General features: G+C 53.1%; 1 protein-coding gene across 2 annotated transcripts in view; it reads left to right on the top strand.

Annotated features, from left to right (window-relative positions):
- Klhl29 (kelch like family member 29) overlaps positions 1-22,873 on the top strand; it is a 260,001-nt gene that overhangs the window by 118,365 nt on the left and 118,763 nt on the right. The window lies entirely within an intron of this gene.

Below are 22,873 nucleotides of genomic sequence, written 5' to 3'. Positions count from 1 at the left end.
CCTGGGGGGCTGAAGGCCGTAGGGAACAGCGTGTAGCTGGGGCTGGTGAGTATGGGAGAACACGGTGGGTACGCAGGTCTGTGTGCGCCTTCAACCGCGGCTTCCTGCTCGCCGGTCCCGGGCTGTGGGCTGAGGTCCGATCGAGGGGCATCTGTCTTTCTGAAAGCGCCTGTCAAGGCAGTGGGATGATGAAGACTCACATAAGGGCCTGTGAGGAGCTGATGTTCCCTTTGTGCTAGGGAGGAGGCCAGGACGCTCTGGCTGAGATGCCAGCGAGACCCAGCCCCAGGGACTCGTGGCCTTTGGCATCACAGAATGTGTGAGCCTCTCCCAAGAACAGCAGCTGGCAGACCCGGGAGCTGCAGGTCAGAGCCCAGGTTCTGCATGGCCTCAAGCCACAGCAGCTGGAGTCAGGAGGCCCGGGAAGGAGCTCCTGATGGGAGGGGGCTTGGGTGGGGCAGAGGGGATTCGGATGGCATTTGCTGTAGTTTGTGGAGCCCACACCCACCCCAAGACTAGCAGGAGGCATAAGAACAGAGGGCATTTATGGAAATAGAGAGAACAGAATTTCCTTGTGGTCACATCCTGTCCACGCCTGGGGATAGTTGGGATGCTAATTACAAGCCAAATATAATTTCAACCTTGGTGAGCCTGGTGTGGGCTATTTTGGATAAATAAGACTGCTTTTAGAAAACAAAGATTTGCTAATTAACTTTCCTTATTTTAAAAACATGAGATTTTCCTGTGGTGCATATATATATATATATATATATATATGCACAATGCGGAGTTTACACATTTCCTTTTGTATGTATTATGGTATTATTCCTGCTATTTTCATTGCAATTTGAATGAAGTAAGGAACCACCTGTCGTTGAAAGTCCCCAGTTTGCAGAATGTTGTGCAGTGCAACCACAAGACCACAAGACCTCCCTTCCTAGCTACAGGGCACTGGCACTTCAGTTTTAGACTGCACGGCACAGTCTGCAGAGCAGTGCAGGGCTGCAGGGATGTCCAGACCCGGCGTAAATCCAGGGGAGGTGCTCTGACCCTCGAAGTCCCCGGGCCACACTGCGGTGACAGGACTTCTCTGGCAGGATCAGCCCCTCCTCGTCTTATTTTTATTAATCAAGGTTTGTGCAACACCTGGCCTGGTGTCTCTTGCTTAGCAGGCATTCGGCACATGACTACTCTTCTGTTTTAGTGCTTTTGTTGGCACACGGTATCCTCGAGCCTTCTGTTGAAGTCTTACGCAGCCTTTTCAAAGGGCCAGCTTGAATGTCCCTGCCGTGGCCTCAGCCAGAGCCATTTATTGCTTTGAAGCATCACCGGATGCGCACTCGTCGTCAGCCCGGGTCGTTCATTCTCGCTCCTCTTCTCCCGAGCCCCACCAAGGCCGTGCCCACCTCTGTCCTGCTGCAGCAGTGCCCCGCCTCATGCCTGGCACAGGCAGACTTGTGAATGGAATGTGTTTTGATTTGGTGGTGCTGAGGTCCCCGTCTGCTCTGGGCTCCACTGAGGGTGGCTAATCTGTTACAGAACTGGGGGTGGGGAATCTTTTGTGAGAACTTAGAGCTGATAGCATCCTGGACATCACAGTTTAGCACCCACACAGGCCACTTCAACCCCCCAGCCTGCTGGTATTGACTGCTGGTATTGGCCCTAAAGAACCTTTGCACTGGGAATGGTCTGGTCCTGATGAGGGCAGAGGTGAGGCAGATGCAAACATCTGTGAGAACTCATCGTACTCATCTGTGTGCTCCAGACCCCAACAGTTACTCTATGGAGACGATGCCTCCATGAAGAGTTAATACAAGCACATGTGGCCCCAGCAGACAAGCTGGACACGCGTCTGGTCTAGGCTCCCTGCTCGTGTCTCTGCTGTGGGTGGGATGGCATTGAGAAGCCTGGCTAAAGCCAGTGTGTCTCAGGATTGCTCTGCAGGAAGGAGACAGAGCAGCCTCTGTGTTTGGGGAACTGTAATCCTTTAAGTCCGAAGCTGGGGCTCCATACAAAGGTGCCTCCCAGTCCTTGCCCCAGGACTATATTCTGGCCTGCCTCTGAAAACACAAGCAGATCAAGCAATTGTAGGTGAAGTCTGCCTCCCGTCCAAGGGGTGATTAAGATTAATGTAAAACCCAAGGCTCGTGCACCTGTGCACAAATGGCATTATTCACACCTGCCAACACACGAAAGCAGTCCAGGTATTGACGGGGAGATGAAAGGACAGATCCACTGTGGGCCCCGCATACCACGGAGCATGGAATATTATGCAGCTTTAGCAGCCACGGGAGCTGAGGCATTCACAAATTTATCTACAACATAGGTGACCCTTGAAAACAGGCTGGGTACAGAAGAGCAGATTTTGTGCAGTCCCACTTTACGTGAGGTATGTAGCTAATTCTGAGTCAGAGATGGAAATAGAATGTTGCCTTCCAGGGGGGTAGGGTAGGGGGTAACTGTTTAATGAGGGAAGATGTAAGTGTTCAGAAGATGGGTAGTGATGATGGTTATCCAGAAGTTCGAACTGTTTAAGGGCCCTGGACTGCATGTTTACCATGGCCAGGATGGCCTGTTGTGTGTTACATGTATTTTCCACAATAAAAATCTGAAGCTCAGGCCTGCCTTCTGATGCCTGTAAATTTTGGTGTCTCCTGTCAGAGGCAGTGCCTTACCTAGGATTCGGTTCCTGACTCTGAAAACAAAGGTGCAGGAAACAGGCTGTCCCTGCCTCCAGCCCCTCCCTTAGAATCAGAGCAATGCCCCGTGCAGAAGGACAAGCGTCCTTTCTCAGCACCCAGGGTCCCCTTGTCAGACAAAGGCACACAGTCACACCACTGGTTAACTCGATTTGCACGTGTCGATGCGTTCTGGCAGCACTCGGCCTCAGCCTGACAACCGAGGGGTGAATTTTGCTTCATCGCTCCAGCAACTCCCAGCATCATAATTGGGGTGACCCCATCCTCAAGACCCCAGGGGCTCTGAGCTGCAGAAATTAGAACATACATTCTATGCACGGCAGCCTGGTTGTCTGGGCAGAATGGCTTGTGGCCTATAATTCAGAGTGACGTGCAGGCACTTGTCACAGTGGGGAGCCAGGGGCTGCGTGCCGTCAGTGCTATGCCGGGCCAGTCAGGCACCAGGTGCAGGGTCTACAGAAGCCAGTTCACCCACCTTTGCCCAGGGCCCACGTTTGATGTGTTTTAGGAATGGTGTAACCTTCGCCCCTCACCTACCCACACTTTGTACTCTGCATAGAGAAGGCCTTGGGGGCTATGACCTTTGTGTTTGCAAAATAAAACCAGGATTTGGAGTCTCAGAATTGCTCCATAAAAGCTTGTAGGAGAACAGAGAGGGCTGGTCTAAAACGCCTGAGCCTGTGCTGTGGAAAGAGACAGTACATCGTTTATCTTAGGTTGGGTGTAAATACATACAGACCATGTACTGAATAGGAAAGGCAGCAACATTCTGAGACAAACCTCTAGTTTCTCTTCCTATCTAATGAAACCCAGAAAAAGAGAAAGTGCGCACATGCGCACACCCGCCCTCAGGCTCGGTCGGAGAGAACCCTGCACCCAGCGTGTCTCGGAGTTTGCCTGTTGGCTGCAGAGAGGCCATGCAGGCACAGTGCTCCTGACCCACGCTAGCCCATTTGGGGATGTCGTCATCGGAATCTGCCTGTGGCTCTGTTTTAAGTTCTCTTTCGGGCATCAGTGGCCAATGGGTTCATTTATCCCTGCTCGCTCCTCCTGGACACTGACTTCACAGGGCAGGGTCGCACTGCGACGTCCCCTTCCTCGATGTACTGCCATGAAGGGGAGGCATAGAAAGGCCTTGGGGAAGGGCAAGTAACTTCTCCATTCCTGCAGAACGCAAAAACATAGGCATCCTGAAGGTTTCTGTAGAACACAAGCATAGGCACGCACAGGCATGCACGTGTGCCTGCATCCTGTTTAACTACTTATGCCCAAAAGTGTGCCCCTGTGTTAGTGCGCAGAGGGCAGAGTTGTAGTCATATGACAGACCAGGAGGCAACTAAATTCACACCACCCATGTCAGCAGGGCTGGGACAGGTCCCAGTGTCTCCTGACAGCAGAGGAGTCACTAGGCCACCACAGCGGTAGAAGGCAGCACGCTGCATCCCTGACCAGCTCGGTCACCTCACCGCTGCTCCCGCTGGATCAGGAGCACACTCCGAGATAAAGAGAGGCTCCGTGTCCACTTCACCTGCCAGGAGGTGCAGCAATCATGGTGTGAGGCTGGAATCCAGGTGTCTCCATCGTATCTTCCAGGACCACTCCTGGGTTTTACATCTTTAACAAGATATATGAAAGCACTTAGCAAGGAAGCTATCTTTCCCCTTTGTCAGCTCCCTGCCACCCAGGGACCAGGCTCTGTGGCATGCCGGAAGTGGTGGTCATGCAGACCTGCAGGGCCCAGCTTATAGCTTTGTGAGGTGAGCGTGGCTTTGTGGGGGGGTGATCTTTGGTGGTGAGGGGTACAGAGCTGCAACTGGATTACAGTGTAGAGTCCGTCCTCGACATCTGTGACAACACGGTGGTTTCTGTCATCAATCTCTAAGTCTCCTCACGGGCAAGATCTCGGGCCTCTGCCTTTCCCACCAGGTCTCACTGATCTAGTATCCGCTCCCAAAGCTGTGCAGTCCGACAGAGGAAAGGGCGCTGCCGCCTCTGAGAGGCCAGCAGCATAAGTGGGAACCACACACACCTGCTCCCCAAACCCTGTTTCTTCATCATCCATCCTCCAGCCTGTTATTCTGAGTTGCTGTTTAAAAAAATACAAAATTGCAAGATAGATACTACTGATGTCTCTTAGTTCATCAAAAAGAAGTTTGTGCTGCCATTGTTTGATTGTTGATCATTTTTCATACCTAGATCTTAGAGCCTGAACAACTACTTTTAAGATAATGACATGCAATATATTAACTAGTGTTAATTTCCTTTTTCTTTTGAAATTCTGTATCATTTCTATCCTTTTTTCTGTCTTGCTTTTTTAAATAAAAAAAAAAAAAATACAAGCTGACTGGGATGGGTGATCTAGATTCAAAATTCAAAGCAAATTTTGCAAATTACTAATCTACCAAGGAGAAGGAGGAGGGTTGAAAAGGGTAACAGTAGCAAAAGCGTTTGCTAACACCTTGTCTCAGTCCATTTTCCATTACTCTAAGTAAATACCACAGACTTGGTAAGTTATAAAGAAAAGAGATTTGTTTTGGCCCACGGTTCTGGAGGCTGGAAAGCCCACGAGCATAGTACCAGCGTCTTTGCAGCTTCTGGCGAAGGCCTCCTCTGTGTCATGGCCTGGTGGAGAGACGGAAGGGAAGAGGACCTTGCAGAGGAGACAGGGCACAAGGAGCAGCGTGGCTTTCCCGTGGCTCACCCAGCCCCACAGGAAAGGCATCGATGCACCCCAAGAGCAGATTCCAACATAAGCTTCAAAGGGGACCAACCATTTTCCCACCCACCACAGCAAAGTAATCAGAGACAACATAGCTGTGCCACTCTGAGACTCAGCAGGTTCAAGGAGAAAGCAGAGCCGCTCGGGGTGGGGGCGCTGAGTCCTTTGGTACCAGAGGCAGAGAATGCCCTTAACTGCCCAGGGTCCTGGATCCGTGCTGCATTAAATTCTGTTCGCATACAGGGAAGTGCTCAGTGGACTTTAGAACAGTTTGCCTTTAAGATTGGACATGGGAAGAAATAAATTTCCCTTACCTCAGAAGCATGTCTGGCCTGAGAACATGAGGCCTTCACTGGCAGTCCTAGCAGATGCTGTGATACTGCACCATCCTACCTCCCACAGGTCCTCTGCACCGTCCCTTCCTCCCTGGTCATCAGCCTCACCGTGGAGGCTGTCTGCACCGTTCTTGCTGGACTTAGTGTGGCCACTTACTGCCTAAACTCCAAAAGCTCAGGGCTCCGGGCTCCAGTGTCATCCCACGACTTCCATATACCCCAAACCGGGATCCCCCATTTTCTTCTCAAGCCGGCATCCTCTCCAGACACCTTATTTCCTTGGGTGGTCACACCACACCCAGCCCTGAGAGCTGGCTCTCCATCTGTCCCCTTGGCAATTTCTCAGTCCCAGCTTCCTGCAAGAAGCTTGCCTAGCTGCAGACCCTCCTCAGCCTCGCCTCCGTCCGTTTGCTTCGGTGTCCCAGTGCCTCCCCGTTTCCAGATTTCCACTCTCTACCCCAGATCCCTCCGCCTGCCCCAGCCCCTCAGAAGGGCTCTTTTTCTCACATATCCTTCCCATGGGCCTGCCCCATACTTGCACTGGCTAACAGAGTAGCCACTAACCAGACATACTATTTAAAGTAATTAAAGTTGGGGGAAGTTGTTGTTGATGATGATGTTTGTTTTGTTGTTTTTGGGGGGATTTGGGAGGGGGTTTGGGTTTTTTTAACCAAGGATCAAACTCACAACCTCACACTTGCCAGGCAAGCACTTGTGCTGCTGAGCTAATTCCCCAGCCCTAAATTAGTCAAAAGTCTTTAAAACTCTAAATTCAGTCCCTTGGCCACAGGGGTACTCTGTACTCCATCTCCATGGACCAGTAATCACACAGGGTATCACACAGGGTACAGAGCATGCGTGTTGTTGCAGAAAATTCAACCAACAGTCCTTGTAAATCTTCCTTCTGTCACTCTGAATAAGACAGGTGAGACAGGTCCTTACATCCCAAGCTGCATCTCTAGGGGCTCAGAACGTAGTGCTTCTCTGATGTAATACTGGAATGTGGAGCCCTTCAGGGTGCTACGGGTAGGAGCTGTTACGGCTGTGATGGTGTCGAGGTGTCCCCCCAGAGCCTCATGCAGTCCTAGGTGGGGCTCTTCAGAGGTGGCTGGATCTAGAGTGCATGATGCTGGGATTGATTCATGGTACAACACTAGGATTAAGGGCACTAGGCTTGAGGGTGTGAGTGCTGCCCTGTCCCCATATACCCTGGATAAGACAGAAGGAACAGAAAGAGGCTTGTCACTTGCTGATTGCTCCTTCATTGCCCGATGCCCTCTGCCTGCCCTGCTTTCTATAGCCCTTTGCCTCTGCCATGCCACCCTGCCTTGGAGCCAGCCAACTATGGACTGAAACCTCTACAAACTCTAAACCAATGAACCTTTCCTCCTTCAACTTTGGGTGTTGGATCGGCAGTGAGAAGAGAGCTAGGAGAAGAGGCCAAGTCAAACTACAGTAAAAGAAGAGAAAAAAGTGTCCACTCTTGTCACTGAGAAGCTCACAGTAACATGAGCACAGCTGTGAAGCAGAACCTCTGGCATCTCTCTTCTCCTGGAGATTGGCTCCATCTCTGCTCTGTAGATTGCCTCCTCTCTGTGACTAGTGAAGGCAGTTGGGAGTGGTCTCAGCCTAAATGTCCTTACTGTTTGTGATCCCTAAGGAAGAAGGTTTTGAGTTCATATATCTGACCTCAGGAATTTGTGTTTGGGTCATGGGCCAGAATCACTAAGACCAGAGCAGTAAGACACACTGACTCACCTGGCTTGCTGTGTTATTCACCATGATGGCCAGTCAGCACTCCTGAGTCTTATCTCATGGGATCCACTTTGAGAAGAAAGATTCTAATTTCCAGTGAAAAGATGGAGTTAGGTATCAGAAGGCACAGATTTCATGCCTGGATTCTGCTGGGATGTTTCTCATCTTCTGAGCGCCTAGCAAAGTATCTAAAGTATTGGCTGTGTTTATGGATGAGATGTAAACCAGTGGGTGGGTGGGTGAGAGGATGGACAGAAGGATGGGTAATTCTCTACCCAGCTGTGGAGAAGGCAAGAGGAGAGAACCAGGGCCCAGAGCTGAAGGGGCTCGTGCCTGCCCAGCAGAAGCCGGGCACTGTCTTAGGCCCAGGTCTCTCTGACCACCAGTCCAGACCTGCTGGACAGTCGACTCCTCAAGGGCAGCCCTTGGCCTAGTGCATCCCTGCCCTTCACAGTCTCTGGTGGTCTGGCAGCAGCTCTGAGTGTCTTCATTTTAAATGAACACTAGGACCTGGCCAGCAAGGGTAGGGGATTCGGGGTGTCTGCAACAGCAGCTCTCTAGGGTTTCTGGTCTCAGGCAAGCATAATCACCATTCTTACTCAAACCCCTTGCCACTGAAAGCATGTTCTTAAACAACAACAACAACAACAGAAAATCCAGGTCGACGGAAACCACATAATTGCTGCTCCCAGCGGACAGTAGCAGGGCTGGTGCCTTCCTGCACTAGAGGATTCCAGGATTTTGGCCCCCAGTCCAGATCCAGGGGAACTGGTTGGTGCGTCTTCCTTCCAGGAGCTCTTGTTTCTGAACCACCATGTGGCCATGGTGATGCAGCTGCTGGAACCATCCAGCAAGCTGAAGAAGTAATCCTGGGAGGTAATGAGCACTCCTGGGAGATGCTTGGATGTGGGCTGCCTGCTGTTGTGATGTTGTCGTGGTTGTCACGCCAGTGGCCTTGGGAGGCAGCATTAAGGTGAGCAAGGGACTCAGGCAGCCAACCAGGGTGGTGGCAGTGTTTCTTTTCATTTTGCTTTAATTTCCGTCCCTGTAATCTCTTATCTAAAATAGCCTCTCAGAATTTGGCAATCCGCTTTCTTTCCTGGTTAGTCCTTTTTCCATCCTCGCTTTAATTGCATCTTTTTCTGTGCGAGTGTTTATTAAGGGACAGAAATGATCTAGGCATTTAGAGGACTTATTTCAGTCCCATTAGACCTGCCCAGCTGGAAGATTGGACCCCCAGGGCAGCTTCTGCAGATGAGAGGCCGCGGCGTGTGCAGGGATCGGCCCATTGGCTATCGCCAGGTCCCTTCTTGGCATCTCTGGTTCTCTTACTTAGTGTCCATGGGCCCTGTGCAGCCTGAAAGGGGCAGTCTCTCAGGGTTGCACTATTTGGGGAATTGCTGAGTCTCTTGCTTCCTGGACTTGAGCTTTCCTGCAAAGCATATGTGTTCTTAGGGCTTGTCAGCGTTTGGAAGGTGTAGTCCTCAGAGAACCAGCATCTAGCTTCTGCCTTTCCTGATTCTTTCCTGGGATGGGCGTGGTGAGGACAGGGAAGGAACCACTCCTTAGCCCCAAGGAGCTGAGCTGGGAAGGTGGCATCAGAGCAGATGCCTGGGTCGTGCATCATGGACACCTCAGGTCCAGTGAACACCCATATAGTATCTGCTGGTTTGGCACCAGCCTCGTTGTGACCTTAGGCAAGTCACTTCTAACTCTGAATCTCTGATTCTTCATCTGAAAGGTTGTCTAAGTCAGGCAGGATAACTGCAGGAGCAAACATCCACAGACTATAGCAGCTTTATCCATTAGAACCAGGTCCAGGTCAAGGTGGGCCAGTAACTAGCCAGAGCAGCCCTAGCCAGACAGGGACCAGAGCTCCTGTAAACTGTGCCCCAGCCACCTGGCCCTCTTCATCCACCAGGGCTACATGCAGATAGGCACCAAATCATTTGCACACACATTCTGCACACATTAGCGGCAACACACCTCTGGGTAGAATCAAAAGAAGGCTGGAGTGTGTTGTTCAGCTGTGGTCCTCAGGAACAAAGAGCCTGTCCTGGGCGATCTGGTGGCCTCTGCCTCAGAGATGACAGCGCAGTGTCCTCTGGGCTGCTTGTGAGGGTTCAGTGTGCAATGCAGTTGTTCTTCAAGCATGACTCTGGCCCGCGGCAGACACAGAGATATTGTTATTTTTCTTCTCTTTCCCCTGCTAGTTATTCCCCTGAGGTTTATGCAAATAACAGAACAAGGTAAGAAATTAAATATATGTCCCTCACCTCTTCAGGAACTTCAGTTCCTTATTTCCGTGTTCCTCTCAGTGTAACATTTCAATAGACCTTCCAGATGGGGGAAGAGCAACAGATAAAACTTTAGCTCCTGACCTGTCAGGCACGGTGAGAGAGCTTCAGTGTGTTTTAGAGCTCCTCGGGAGCAGCCACTGGTTAACATATGGCTGCCTGAGTCGCAGTCCTCAGAGGAACTGCATGGTGATGTGCGCTTGGGCGAGAGCAGCCTGCACTCTCCGTGCTGATGCTTCCTGGATGGGGTGCTTGGGGCCACAGGGGCCCATCAGATCCACCCACTTGTCTCGGCCATGCCAACACTGAGGCCACTCAGCTCCCCAGGGCTCTGCGGGCTGCAGAGTGGGAGCAGGGCAGACAACTGTTCAGAGGGACGTTTTGTCCAGCCTGCCTGAACTGTCCCATCCCCCCAGGGAGGATCTGTTCCACATGACCCTTGCTTCTCTCTTCAGAGCAAGTAAGTCTCCAGCTGTGGGGAAGAAGGCGGTTTGGGTGCGCGCTGCTGTGGGTTCCCAGCGTTCATTCATTCATTCGTTGTCTGCTGAGCCCTCCAGAGGCTGGGGCTGTCTGAGCTGAGACATAGCAGGGAGCAAGCTGGCAGTCCAGGGTGGTGGTGGCTGACCAGGTCCAGAAAGCTGACCTGCCTGTCTCAAATCCTGGCTCCACCGCGCTAGCTGGATGACTTTGGGCACGCTGTTGGACCTATCTGTGCCATGGTTTCCTCATCTGGAAGACACAGATAGCCATCATGCTAGCTTCCTGAGAGATGCTGTGAGATTCAGTGACTCAGTCTTTACGACACACTGCCCATGTACAAGTGACATTCCAGAGTGGGGCAGACAGTGAGTCTGAGCTAATTATTTAATCTAATGCCAAAAGGGCTATGCAAAACAAAGCTGGGAAAGAGGTCACTGTTTGTTTTAAAATAGGACGGTCCGCAAAGGCTTCACAGAGAAAGTGACATTTAAGGAAGGCCTTGAAGAAAACGAGAATTCAAACCACATGGACAACAGCAGAGGATTTATACGTGCAAGGGTCTAAGGCAGGAGACGGCCTTCAGCGCCGGAAGAACTGCCATGAGCCAGTTCTGAGCTGAAGCACAGATGTCGAGGGGAGTCAGGAAAAGAGGGGCCGTGGGCCCCAGGGTCTCGCTGACCTTGCGAGAGCTTGACTTTTTTTTGCAGTGGGGTGGGAGGCACTGCAGGCCTTGAGTGAGATGCGCTAGCTTGCATTTTAACAGGACCACCGAGCTTCCAGATAGTACACTGCAAGAGGCAGGGGAGGAGCGGAGATCAGTCAGGGGGCTCTGGCAGAACCTAGTGAAAAGTGACAGGGCTCACACCAGGGTGGCCAGGACAGAGATGAGGGGCAGTGCTCTGCTGTTGGCCATGGGACTGGAAACTGCCAAGCCTTCATGCTGGAGGTGAGCATTCCACGGGCTCTGCTGATGGGGTGGGAGCTCAGGTGTGGACACAGCCCCAGTATCAAAGCTTGCCCCTCTGTGACCTTGCGCCGGCCGTCTGATCAGAAGACTCAGTTCATTCCTCTGTAAAATGGAGGTAGCACTGGCTCATCTGGTGATTTACGTGGCTTCCAAGTGGCAGGTATCCATAAGCATTCAGTAAGTGCTTCTCATCTCTGTACTGCACAGTCTCCTTGCAGCTGGGGAAAAAAGGTTCAGCACAGCAGAGAAGGGTCCCCGGGTCAGGACCACAGGCTCCCAGATGTGGAGAGCCAGGAGGGTACCACACCATGGGAGGCTGAAGGGGGTGGCAGCATGTCCATCCTTCATATCACAGTGGAATTCGCCGGGCACTATCTTCTAGGTGGGAGGCCTTGGGACAGCAGGGCAAGTAGCCAGTCCCTACCCCTGGCAGGAGGAATACCAAGCTCCTTTTACTCTAGCTCCAGAAGGTCATCCTGATGGTGCCAGGCTGGCATCTGACACCAGGGTTCCCAGCCTCTGCAGGGACCACTGTATCTGGATGCCCATCCAAGCCCAGACCACTGCACATCTTTGTGAAACCACAGACATTGATCTCAGCCCTGCTCCGGGGGCTGTTGCAGAGCCCACCCTTGTAAATAAGCTGCTGTGCCTGCAGAGCCAAGGACAGATGGTCATCTCCCTGCTTCCAGGGGGTCGCTTCAGTCAAGATCCCGCACCCACGCAGGGGCCCAGACCCTCTCATCCCCAACTGTCCTCCAGGATCCCACTCCCTTTCCCTCAGGAGACCCTGGGGCTGAGCTCTAGGTCCCCACAGTCCACCTCAGAGGGCTGTGGGCAGCACTGTGACTGAGAGCGGTAAGTGGGGCTTCCACCCCAGAGCTGGTGAGCTCGGCCAGTGCAGTGTGCTTTTGGAGCTTGGTATGTGATCCTGCACAGGGGACCCTGCAGAACAAGGGCTAGAAGGCACAGGCACCACAGGGCAAGGCCTTGTAGTAATGGAGAACAATGGTAAGCCTTCCTGGTGACGCACTGACCCATAACAGGAAGTCGAGCGAGGCTGTTCCTGTTCTCGGGAGCCCTGGAAGAGCCCAGGGCTCAGCATGAAAGGTTCACACTCCCACCACCATTGAGGAGAGAAACTCGGCAGCCCCAGCACAGGGTGCCTCCAAGCGCCCAGCCTCTCTGTTGCAGAAGTCTTGAGACTGACTACAGGAAATAACAGGCTGAAAAGACAGTGACCAGACGGCAGTGCTGAGGCTCCTCCTCCTCCCTCCAGGGAGGTGCTCCCCCACCCCCCAGCATCAAGCTGGCCTTTTTGGACCTGGCTGTGAGGCCACACAGGCCTCTCTATGCCTTGCTTATTCTGAGCATGGAAGCTGGTACATGGACAGTCACACATGGTAAATGTTCAGGTGGGATCTGTAATAGAAGTGGTACCCAGAAGTCACCCCAAAGAACTTCGGGACAGAGAGAATGAATTGGGAAGAAAGAAGTCAGCAGGGGGAGAGGGGTGCTGGTTGCTGCTAGTATCCTGCCAGGTCTAGACGCATAACATTTCACGGGCTCTGTGATAAGCAAAGAGGGCAGGACAGTGCTGGGGCTGAGGTGATAGGCGGGTGATCCGGAAGGGCTCACAGGAAGACACAGGAGCACTAAGTGAGCCCTGTAGAGGTCCTAGGGCTCCAGTGGGCGGGGAAAGGCATCCGGGAACCTGTTGGTGGCCACATCCTTGGTCACACCCCTCCTCTCAGGACAGCTCTGCTCAGTGAGCTCAGGGGACCCTGGCTGTACACCAAGCCTGGAGAGGTCCTGCAGACAAGAGATGATCAACTTTCCAGTGCTGACAGCCAGTAGGATTAGAGACAAAGATCAGCATATCCGCGAGTGAGGCCACGGCTGCGATGGAAGCTATTGTGGGGCTCAGAGGAGGAGTCGGCCCAGTCCAGATTGCCACCCACACAGCTATCTCTTCCCGCAAACTGTCTGTCCTCCTGGGCTCAGGGTCGGGCTGCCCCTGCTTAAAGTTACTGTGGCCACCTGTCTCAGTGACAGAAGGGGAGAGAGGACATATGTCCCTTCCAAGTGAAAACTTGAAAGCCCATGTGTGAGTCCCCAAGCTCTCTTTCCCATTGCCAAGGTAGTACCACCCATGTGGCTGTGGCCTCTGAGGTCCTGGAGAGAGGAGGACCTGGAGTAGGAACCCAGCAACCAGCAGTGTGCATGCAACAAGAGAAAGGGGACATTGGTGCTTACCATCGCGATCTGGGAGCTACCCAGCCCCTGCCCGTTGTAACGTGTGCTACCTAAACATAATTATCTGAAAGTGTCTGAAGTGGAAAACTGGCCTTGCCTGAATCTCTGAGTCTCTGGCCCTTGCCTTGCCCTGGGAATGGAAGCCCTGGGTTCTGGTTCATCTCTGTCCTCATGCTCTGGACTTCGGTGACTCCCTCAGTGGGAGCTGTCATGGATCCCTTACCCAGCCTGCCTTGAAGAGCTACTGCCAGAGTCCAGCAAGGTGGGAGAGGCAGGCTCAGTGGGGGTTGGCAATGGGGAAGAATCTGGGGGCATCGAGAACTCCTCAGCTTCCTTGACTTAAGCCCTGGAGGTGTGGTGAAGGTCACCCTGCCCAGCATCAAGTGCAGGCCAGGCCAGGAGAGGATGACCCAGCGAACATGATGCTGGTTCCTACTGGTACACATGGGGCCACTGGTCCCAGGCTGCCCAACAGGGGTGGAAGTGGCAGCCTGGAAGCAAAGTATCCCTGCTTGGTTAATCTAAAAATAAACAGAAAGGCAACAAAAATCTATGTTTCAATTACTGCACACAAGCTGTTCAAACAGCCAGCTCCACACTGGCGATGTGAACTTGTCAACAGAAGCTGCCTCGTTTGCATGCTTGGGTGGTGATAAAGCACACAACCTCACAACAGGCTGCCCTCTGGTCTGGGCTGCTTTTTAAAATTTTTAATTAAATTAAAAACATGGACATAGAATCACGATGATGAAAATCTTCAGCAAGTACCTCAAGGTAGAGGGTGGCTGTTTCCAACGCAGAGACAGAGATGGCTCCGTGGTCTCGACAAGTCTGGCACTGGTTCCTGAGGTCAGCAGCAAGGTGGACAAAACGAGATTGGTAGCCAGGACAGGGACAACAGTTTTCCCACATGGCCGTAAACTCTCTTCCCCAGGACTCCCTGCTGACCCTGCAGGCAGCCCCAGCAAACAGTATGAGCCTGGGGCTCCCATGTTGAAGTGATAGCCTTGCGTGGGGCCTCCCTCCGTGGAGGGGGCATCTCAGCAGGTGGCGGGCCAGGCAGGCAGCGCCTGGCCACCCTGCATTTCTGCCCATGTCTCCCCTCCCAGGCCTTAACTATTGCACAGTCTCTAAAATGAATGACGGGAACCCCCAAGAAGCTGCCCAAGGTCTCTGGGGCCACCCAAGCCACCTACTTGCTCTAGCCCCAGCTGGCCGCTCCCTCCCTGCAGCCTTGTGATGGTTCCTGCCTTCTGCTGGCTCCATCCTGAGCAACCTTCTACCTGAAGCAGAAGCCAGAGCACCCTGCTCTTGCTGGTGCCTTTACGTGTCACTCTGAGCTGGGCATAGTGGACAAGGAGGTAGCCGGCATGTGTGCTGCAGCCAAGGGCAGAACATGTATTAACCAGGGGGCAGTAGGTCTAAGGACGTGGAGCCCCAGGTGCCAAAGCCAGCTAGATCGTAGTCTCCTGGAGTGGGAGTCAGATAAACAGGAGAGCCTGCAGGTCCCACCCGAGATGAGACGAGAAAGCCGGGCGGTCCTGCTTGATGCTGGTGAAGGTTCCACAAATCCTGCATGCTGAAGTGGCTGTCGGTTCCGCATTTGCTCTGGACAGGGATTTTAATGTCCCCAGCCCTCGGAGCAATTCTGCAGCCATCAGCCCAGACGCTAGTTACTTGGTGAAATAAAAGAGCAGTCGAGTCTCTCCCAAGGAAGATAATATCCTGTCAGTGGCAGTATGATCCGCCGGCCATGTGACGCTCGTTCCCTAATGTTTCCAAATAGACTTTTGAATAGACTCTTGTCTAGAAGAAAGCAAATTGCAAGAGCATTTTTGGCAGCCAAATAGAGAGCGAGTATCAGTCTTTCTTCTTTGCAACTCTCGCTGCTGGGTCTGGCTCCAGGCACCGGGTAGGATTCATTCATCAGCTTGGGTCACTGATGAACACAATTTCCTGTGAAGCGAGAGGGCTCCTTGAATTAGTCAATTCTGTAAGATTCAGAATAATCAGGCATGCTGGAGAGGCAGCTCTGCTGGAGTGGGAGGACCCCTCGAAGGGGGAAGAAACTAAAATCCAGCTGCGAAGACTTCGATCCGTGGGCTTGCAGAACTGAAAGGGAGCAGGGCTCCAATTTCAGGGTTTCCATCCTCGGGAGCCCCAAGAGCAAGGAATCAGGGGCAGCCAAGATGGTTATTCGTAATGACGACTCTGGCTAATCCTCATCTAAACCATGAAGCCAAACGTAGCGTAGCTCCCCTCATCGATCCCCTTGTTTACGAGCGCCTAATTTATACATGCCTCCACTCTTCCCCCAGTTTATGCTGATATTATGTTGCCAACTGTCATTTCCAATATCTTTTTTATTTTTCATTATCATCATTATAATGATTTACACCGGGAGCAATCGCACAAAAGCCTCGTCAATTAGTCCCGTGAGAAAAGTCTCTGAATCGTGTGCTTTTTGGAAGAAGAAGAAAAATCACTACATCGAAACCCACAGAAAGAATCTGTGAAAGCAACAGTCCACAGAGAAAGGGAGGGAACTGGGGGTCCTGTTCTTTTAGTACTGCTCGTCTAAAGGGGCACCAGGAATCACGTTTCCAAGGCGAGATTGCTTTTTGCTAGAGAAATTGGACCCAGAAAAGGAATCGGTAGCATTTTTCGCAAAACCTATCATCAGAAAAGCTTTTAGGTCATGTATTAAGCCCTGTAATCACAGAATATGGGTTTTCCCAAAAATACCTCTGTGTCCCAACGCCATGCACTGTGCGAGAATGACTGGTCCTAGGACCCCATCCCGCCTGCTGATCCAGCGCTGTTAAAAATGCAGATTCTGACTCCCAGGCTTGGGTGGAGCCTGAGATTCTACATTTCTAACAATGCAGGTGTCGGGGCATTGCCGGGCCATCCTTCCGGGAGGAAGAGTGGCAGCCAGTGTCCATGTAAAATTCGAGCATCAGTGCTTCCCTGACTATGACACTGGGACCTTATGAAGCCACGGGGTGGCAGCTGTGAAAGGGACCGCATGGTGAAGGTGCTTCACATAAATCTCCCCTCCCAGCACACAGAGGCGTTCACAGCGCTTACGCCCAGCGGCTCACCACGGCCCTGTGTTGTCACGCTCCAGATCTTACTTCTTTCACGTAGCTGAGACCTTGCACCTTTGACCAGCACCTCCACTTTTAAGTGCTTCTATCACAAAAAAGGGGAAGGAATTTGGGAAGATGGCAGATACATTGTGGCATGGATAGTGATGGAGGTTTGATGGTTACCTGGTACACGTTTACTTCCAAACACATCAAGTTGTGGATGTTAAGTGTCTACAGTTCTTTGCATGTCAGTCTTACCTCAATAAAGCAGTTTTTAATGTAATCCTTGCCAGGTATATAGCTCAGTGGCACAGCACCAGCCTGGCAAGTGCAAGGTCATGAGTTTGATTACCAGTACCAGAAAAAATAAGACCCTTGCCAAGGGTAAAAGGTACAACCCAGTGAGGCCAGACTGCTATCGTGATGTCCACTTCAGGGCATTTAACCGGGCTCCCTCCCATTCCCTGGGGGCTGCTTGCACCCTCCAGGTCAGAGGGATGACCCAGATCCCTGGGCTGTCTCTCTCCAAGCTTTGGTTTGGGGATATCAGGCCTCTTTACACAATAAAGACAATAACCCAAAGCCCTCTGTTACCAAGGTTCATGCCACCTAGGACCCAGGAATGGAAGCAGAGGTCAGAGGTGATAGCTCTGGTTTCTAAGAGGATTAGTGGCCTCCCTGAGTACCCTTTCCTCCAGCCTGCTGGGCCTGGAGAGGCTGCTCAAGTGGGTCCAGACCCTGGGTCTTATAGCAGGTCTTGCTAGAACCTACCAGCTACTAAGCCAAAAGGCTGGGCTGAGCCCCTGGCAGCTGGGGCTGAGCAGTCTGCATGCTGAATCTTACTGGTAGGGCCTGGCGGTGAGGAGGCAACAGGACTGCACTCACCCTAGGAAGCAGAGGCCTTTCCCAGGGGCATCCCCACTCCAGCACAGCCACACCCCGAGGAGGCCAGACCACTCCACCAGAGGCCCCAGAGACTCCCTTTGTGGCGCATTTGCCAAGATGGTGCTCTGGCTGCTGGAGTGTTTTGTTCCAGAAGAAAAGCTAAAAGATGCAGAGAGGGAAAGGGAAATAATAAAGATGGGCACAGGCTGTTCCAATCGACTTGGCAGCACGTCTCTCCCAAATGAGGCAATCATCCATTTTCCAATCGGGCCCGGACGTCCGTGGCTCATTCCTCAGCCAGCCACCTCGGCTCCCCTGTCTGGAAGCAGCGCGGGCTCCCCTGCCTTCCTGTGGATTAATCACGCCTCCGGGGCCCTCACAGCCGGCAGCCCACTCCTTCAGCATGTCTTAATGATAAGAACGGGGAAGGGTCATTAGCCACCTGTGATCCTGCATACAGTGTGTACACATCATGCATGCTAATGCCTGTGGGCCATCGCCAGCATCCAGAATGCACAGCGTGTCACTGGGTACAGACCACAGGACTCTGCCCGGAGCCTGAGGTGGGCACAGCATCTCTTCGTAGACAGAAGCTCTCGGGGGCTGGTGGACTCTGACTCCTGGACACTGCCCCCTCCCTTTGGGCTCTCACCCCACTCAGACAGCACTGACTCACTGTGGTACATGGTGATTCTTAATTATTTACCAATGAATTATTCATGTTGAAGGGGTTCCAGGCAAATCTGTGTGGCAGGGCTGCTGATCTGATATCTAGCAAGTGTCTCGAAAGTGTCCAGGAAGGGAGCCCTGTCACCAGCTGGTAGAAATTTACAGACTTAGCCCAGATGCCAGGACTAAGTCTGGACTTCAGCTGGTCCCTCGCCCACAAGCATCCATAGGCCATGGATGCATGAGCGGTCGAGGCTCCCTGAGCTGCGGGAGGAGCCCATCCATCAAGGTGGATGGCCCGTGGATGTTTAACTGAGGATGGGCTTCTCCCTACATGCTGCCCTCCATGGCTTGGGATGAGATTACCCTAACCCCACAAAGTCCCCAGCTACGTTGCCCAGGTATCTCAGTATCAGACACCAGGTATGGTTCGCCATCACCTGCACCTGCGGGCTTCTGCAGGTCTTGAGTTGCAAGCCTGTGCATTCCCACCTGAGCCATGAAACATGCCTGGTACTCAGGGTCGAGGTTCTTAGGTGTGGGCAGAGGGCTCAAGGATAGGTTGCTGGATCCCAGCAGTGGTCCTCGGGGCAAGTAGAGTTGTTCTTCCTCATCCTGTGATAAAGGGAAATGGTAGGAACATGAGGGACGCCCGGGCCATGGGTGAGTCTCTTTAGGAAGCCTCGAAGTCAGCGCCAAGGCCACTTTGTCTTCTCTACTTGATAACCAAAAGCGCCTCTGGGGACAGCTGGCCCCGCCTTCATGCCCACAAGACCCAGGGGCGCTGGCTTCAAGCCATGCTGCCATCATGAGGACCTGACCCCATCAGCAGGCAGAGAAGCCGCTGACCTCTGCCCACTACTAATAGCTGGGAAACCTGCAGGAAGTACCCTTCTGGAGGAACCAGGTCAGGGACCCTCCTAGTGGAGGGCACTTGGGGAGCGAGTGAGGCCTCTGGGGAGTCTGCACCTCAGCTCTGAGGAGAGACGAAGCAGCAGAGGCAGGCCCTCCCCCTCCTGAGCAGCAGAAGGAAAAAGCCCCTCCCACAGGGGACACAATGCCGATGGACACACCCAGGTGGTGGCTTTGGTGACGCTTCTGATGTATCATCCGAATCTTTATTTAGCTGACTTCGTACCATGATTTTCCCCAAAGCTGGTCACTATGACACTGTGACATTTGGGGGTGCCAGAAACTTTATAATTCAGTTTGGAGGAGTATCTGTGTAGAGATATCTGCAAGTAGCTCTGAACTGGAGACTGGGGTACAGCAAGATCAATGCCTAAACAGTCACAGGAGCACTTTGGCCCACCGGGAGCCTGACGGGGTACTGTGCTGACCCCATTCCTCAAAGTTACCCGAATTCTGTAAGGTGGCTCCTTCCTGTCCCCACTGCCTGAGAGAGGGCTGTGTCTACCACAAAAGGGGCGGAGAATCCAGGCCTGACCCGGTTTCCCCAGCTGTGAGCAGGACCAGGGCACCAACCTCTGTGGATCCAGACAACACTGAGAAGCCACCGACCCGGATGTGTGCATGTGGGCTGTTGTGAAAATGAGTGTACAAAGCCGTGGGTGCGTGCCTGTTGTGGGCTGGCAGGCACCACCAATGTGAGGCCTTGGGGAGGCAGAAAAGGGGGCCCCACCCAACCAGGAAGAATCTAGTCTCCTCCCCTCCTCTCTCCTAGCCCAGCTCCCCCAGGCACAGCTCAGAGGACAGTGCTTCCGTGGACACACAGCTCCACTGAAAACAGGATCCTAGAATTCAGAGCCCAGTTCTGCATATAAAATGCCTGTCTCTGCATGGCCTTTGTGGTCAGCCTGTCCTCGTCTCAGAAGTAAGGGAACAGCACAAACCCCCCCAACCCTGGACAATGGGGTGAGCTGCTCCACCCACCAAGGCAAGATTTCGTAGACTCCAGAGCTTCTTCACGCATGTGTGTGTTATGTAACAGGCAGCAGCTGCCCAGGTGCAGCCCCACACTCTAACCGTCCCCGCCACACCAAGTGACGGCTGCTATTCCCAATGCCTCCCTTCTTGGTGCAGGCTCCATGCCAGGCTCTCCCAGCTCCGAGGCAGGCTGCCAGGGAAAGGTGCTCACCTCAGAAGGGAAGCGTGTTTCTGTGTTTTGTCTGCAACTGCGTGACCAGTCTGGTCGGAAGTGCCTTGTCCGTGCAGGGCCTCCTCCCATTGCACGTGTGCTGCCCGCGTGCCTCCAGCCGCACAGAGGGGCACACGTGCGTGCACACAGGGACCCCTGTGACACGCTGGCTCCATGCCCAGCAGGAAATGCTTAAGCTGCCATCTCTGGGCTGGCACTCTGCCGTCTCACTCAGAGTAAACTGTGCAACACATTTCTTTCGTTTGTTTGAAAGGGGAAATTACACGGAGGGATGATGTCTGACCCAAGCGCTGGCATGCAAATAGTTGACCTTTGTTTTGAATACACTTAATGAGACTGAAACCAGATTGTGTGGCCTCCAGCTGCCCAAGTCTCTGCCTCCTGTCTGGCATTTGAAGGACGCAGGAAGAGATGGTAGCGGGCTGAGGGTGGTGGCAGGCGAAGGTTGCCAGGCTGGATTTTCTCAAATGCATGGACACCATGAGCAAGGCGGTGGGCTCCAGGCAAGGGTGGCTGAGTCAGCCAGCAGAGAGGCTTCCGTGGCATCTGAGGCTGCACGGGGGCCAGCGTGACCCCTTTGACCTGACCCCAACCACACTGGGGTGTCCCTAGGCAGGTCTCAGCATGCAGGGTTACTGGCCCACCCTGCATTCTCTCTTCCTCGCCAGCTGGCAGGAGGTGATGTTCTCAACAATAGGTGATCTGTACTGCTTTATAGGAATGCGGGGGCTGAGTGAGAGTGTCAGTCTGTCAGTCCAGATGGGGCTGTGCAGAGGTAACCAAGAGACTGCCAGTTCCAAGCAGATGGAGGCTGGGAGAGCAGCGGCCACACCATCCAGAAGGTGTGGCACAGCCAGGGAAAGAAAGGCTAAGTCACGGAGATGTTTTACTGGGCCGGGTCTGAACCCCATCTCCACCACCTCCCACTCCTGTCTGCCAGACACAGACGCCTGGCCCCCGTCTCACAGCAGTGGTGGCTGAGTCTTCCTGTTTTGGGAGGTGAACCCCGGGAGACAAGAGCCCAAGCTGGGAGTTCACCCCTCCACTTGGAGAGGCTCAGATCTGGCTTTCCAGGAAGGACCTCTCTTTCCAGTACCTATGAGGAACTGCTCATTGGAAGCTCAAGGTGTCTGGGAATGAGGTCCTCCGTCTCGTACAAATGTGTTTGTCCTTTCTAGAAGTGTTCCACAAGTGAGAAACAATAAGCATGTGTCTGTTCACACGTGTACTGACACCTTTCCATGCTGGTACACGCTGGGGCCTGGGACCTGTCGACAGTGACGGATGTGCAGCAGCCGTGGACAGTGGGGTGGCGGTGGGTGCTGGATGCTCAGTGGTTTGGTGGGGGGCTCTCACTGGACCAGAGGGCTTAGGTCAGCACCACCTCCTAGAAGACTATGCCGAGCTGTCACAGAAGACTAACCTTTGCCAGGGGAGAACAAAAGTCATTCCTGATAAAGGGGCAGCATGGGCTTGGCCTACGCTGAGGGAGGACACAAGGCCTTCAGAATGCAAGGGCGCCTGCAGTAAGCAGGGTGGGACCGGTGAGAGAGGATGCTGGGAACCGAGCCAGCCCAGATCCTCCAGTATCTGCTTGGCCACCAGGACGAGTTATGAGCTGCTTCTGAGGGACGGGCTTTGAGTACAGACAAGAAAAGTGTCACAGTCTGTGCTTTTAAAAAACCGGACAGCCAGTAGGCTGGAGAATGGGTGAGAAGAGCAGGCTGGGGCAGAAAAATGAGCGGAAGCAGCCGATGCGAGAGACAGTGGAGCATCCACACAGATGCAGGGCAGATCTGAGAGCCGCCGGACAATGGGGTCTGTGACCCCACTGTGGATATGGGGGTGGAGACGGAGAAACAGAGCAACTCTCTCTCTCTGTCTCTGTGAAAGGGAATTCCTATGGACGGGTGTTCGTCAAAAGAACAATGAGACCGTTTGGAGTTTGAGTAACTGAGCAGCAGCAGCCAGGCGGAGGCACAGGACAAGCTGCAGGTGCTTAGGAGGGAGGAGAGCTGGGAATGGACCCTGAGCATCACAGGCCAGGGGGCCGGCTGAACAAGCCGGTGCAGGGGGCTGTAGAGTGGGGGGGGGGATCTTGGACCTCAAGAGCCCAGCTTTTAGGCTGGGAACAAGCAGAGGGCCACAAAATCTGTAGAGGAGAGCTCCAGAAAGACAAAACAATGAGCATGTCACGGGAGAGGCACCCAGGGGACGAGGGCACCAGTCAGACATTGGGCTTAATAAGTGCGACATCCATGACCTTGGTCTGAACAGTTTGCCTGGCCTGGCCAGAGCTGAAGCAATGTAGGAGCAGATTCCAGAGTAAACAGGAGGAAGAGAGGGGCTGAGAGTGGATGACAGCCTTTGTTGAAAAACTAGATGAGAGCTGGTCAAAGGGGAGTTGATTTCTATTTTTTTTAACCATGTAATGTTGAATGGCTATTTTGTGTGAGTCAGGAAGTGTAATGGTGAACTGAACAGGAATCCAGTCCGACTTTGGAGGTGATCATCACCTTTACTGCAGGCTCACCTCGGGTGTAGGGGGCTCAGGTCTCTTCCATATGCCTCGCAAAGGGATCAGTGGCTCCCACAGCCAG

Source organism: Cavia porcellus, unplaced genomic scaffold, assembly GCF_034190915.1.
Source record: "Cavia porcellus strain 051 isolate PalLab524CR breed Dunkin Hartley unplaced genomic scaffold, mCavPor4.1 scaffold_1, whole genome shotgun sequence".
NCBI lineage: Eukaryota > Metazoa > Chordata > Mammalia > Rodentia > Caviidae > Cavia > Cavia porcellus.
Note: the sequence above shows the minus strand (reverse complement) of the source record. Positions and strands in the feature narration are given on the sequence as shown.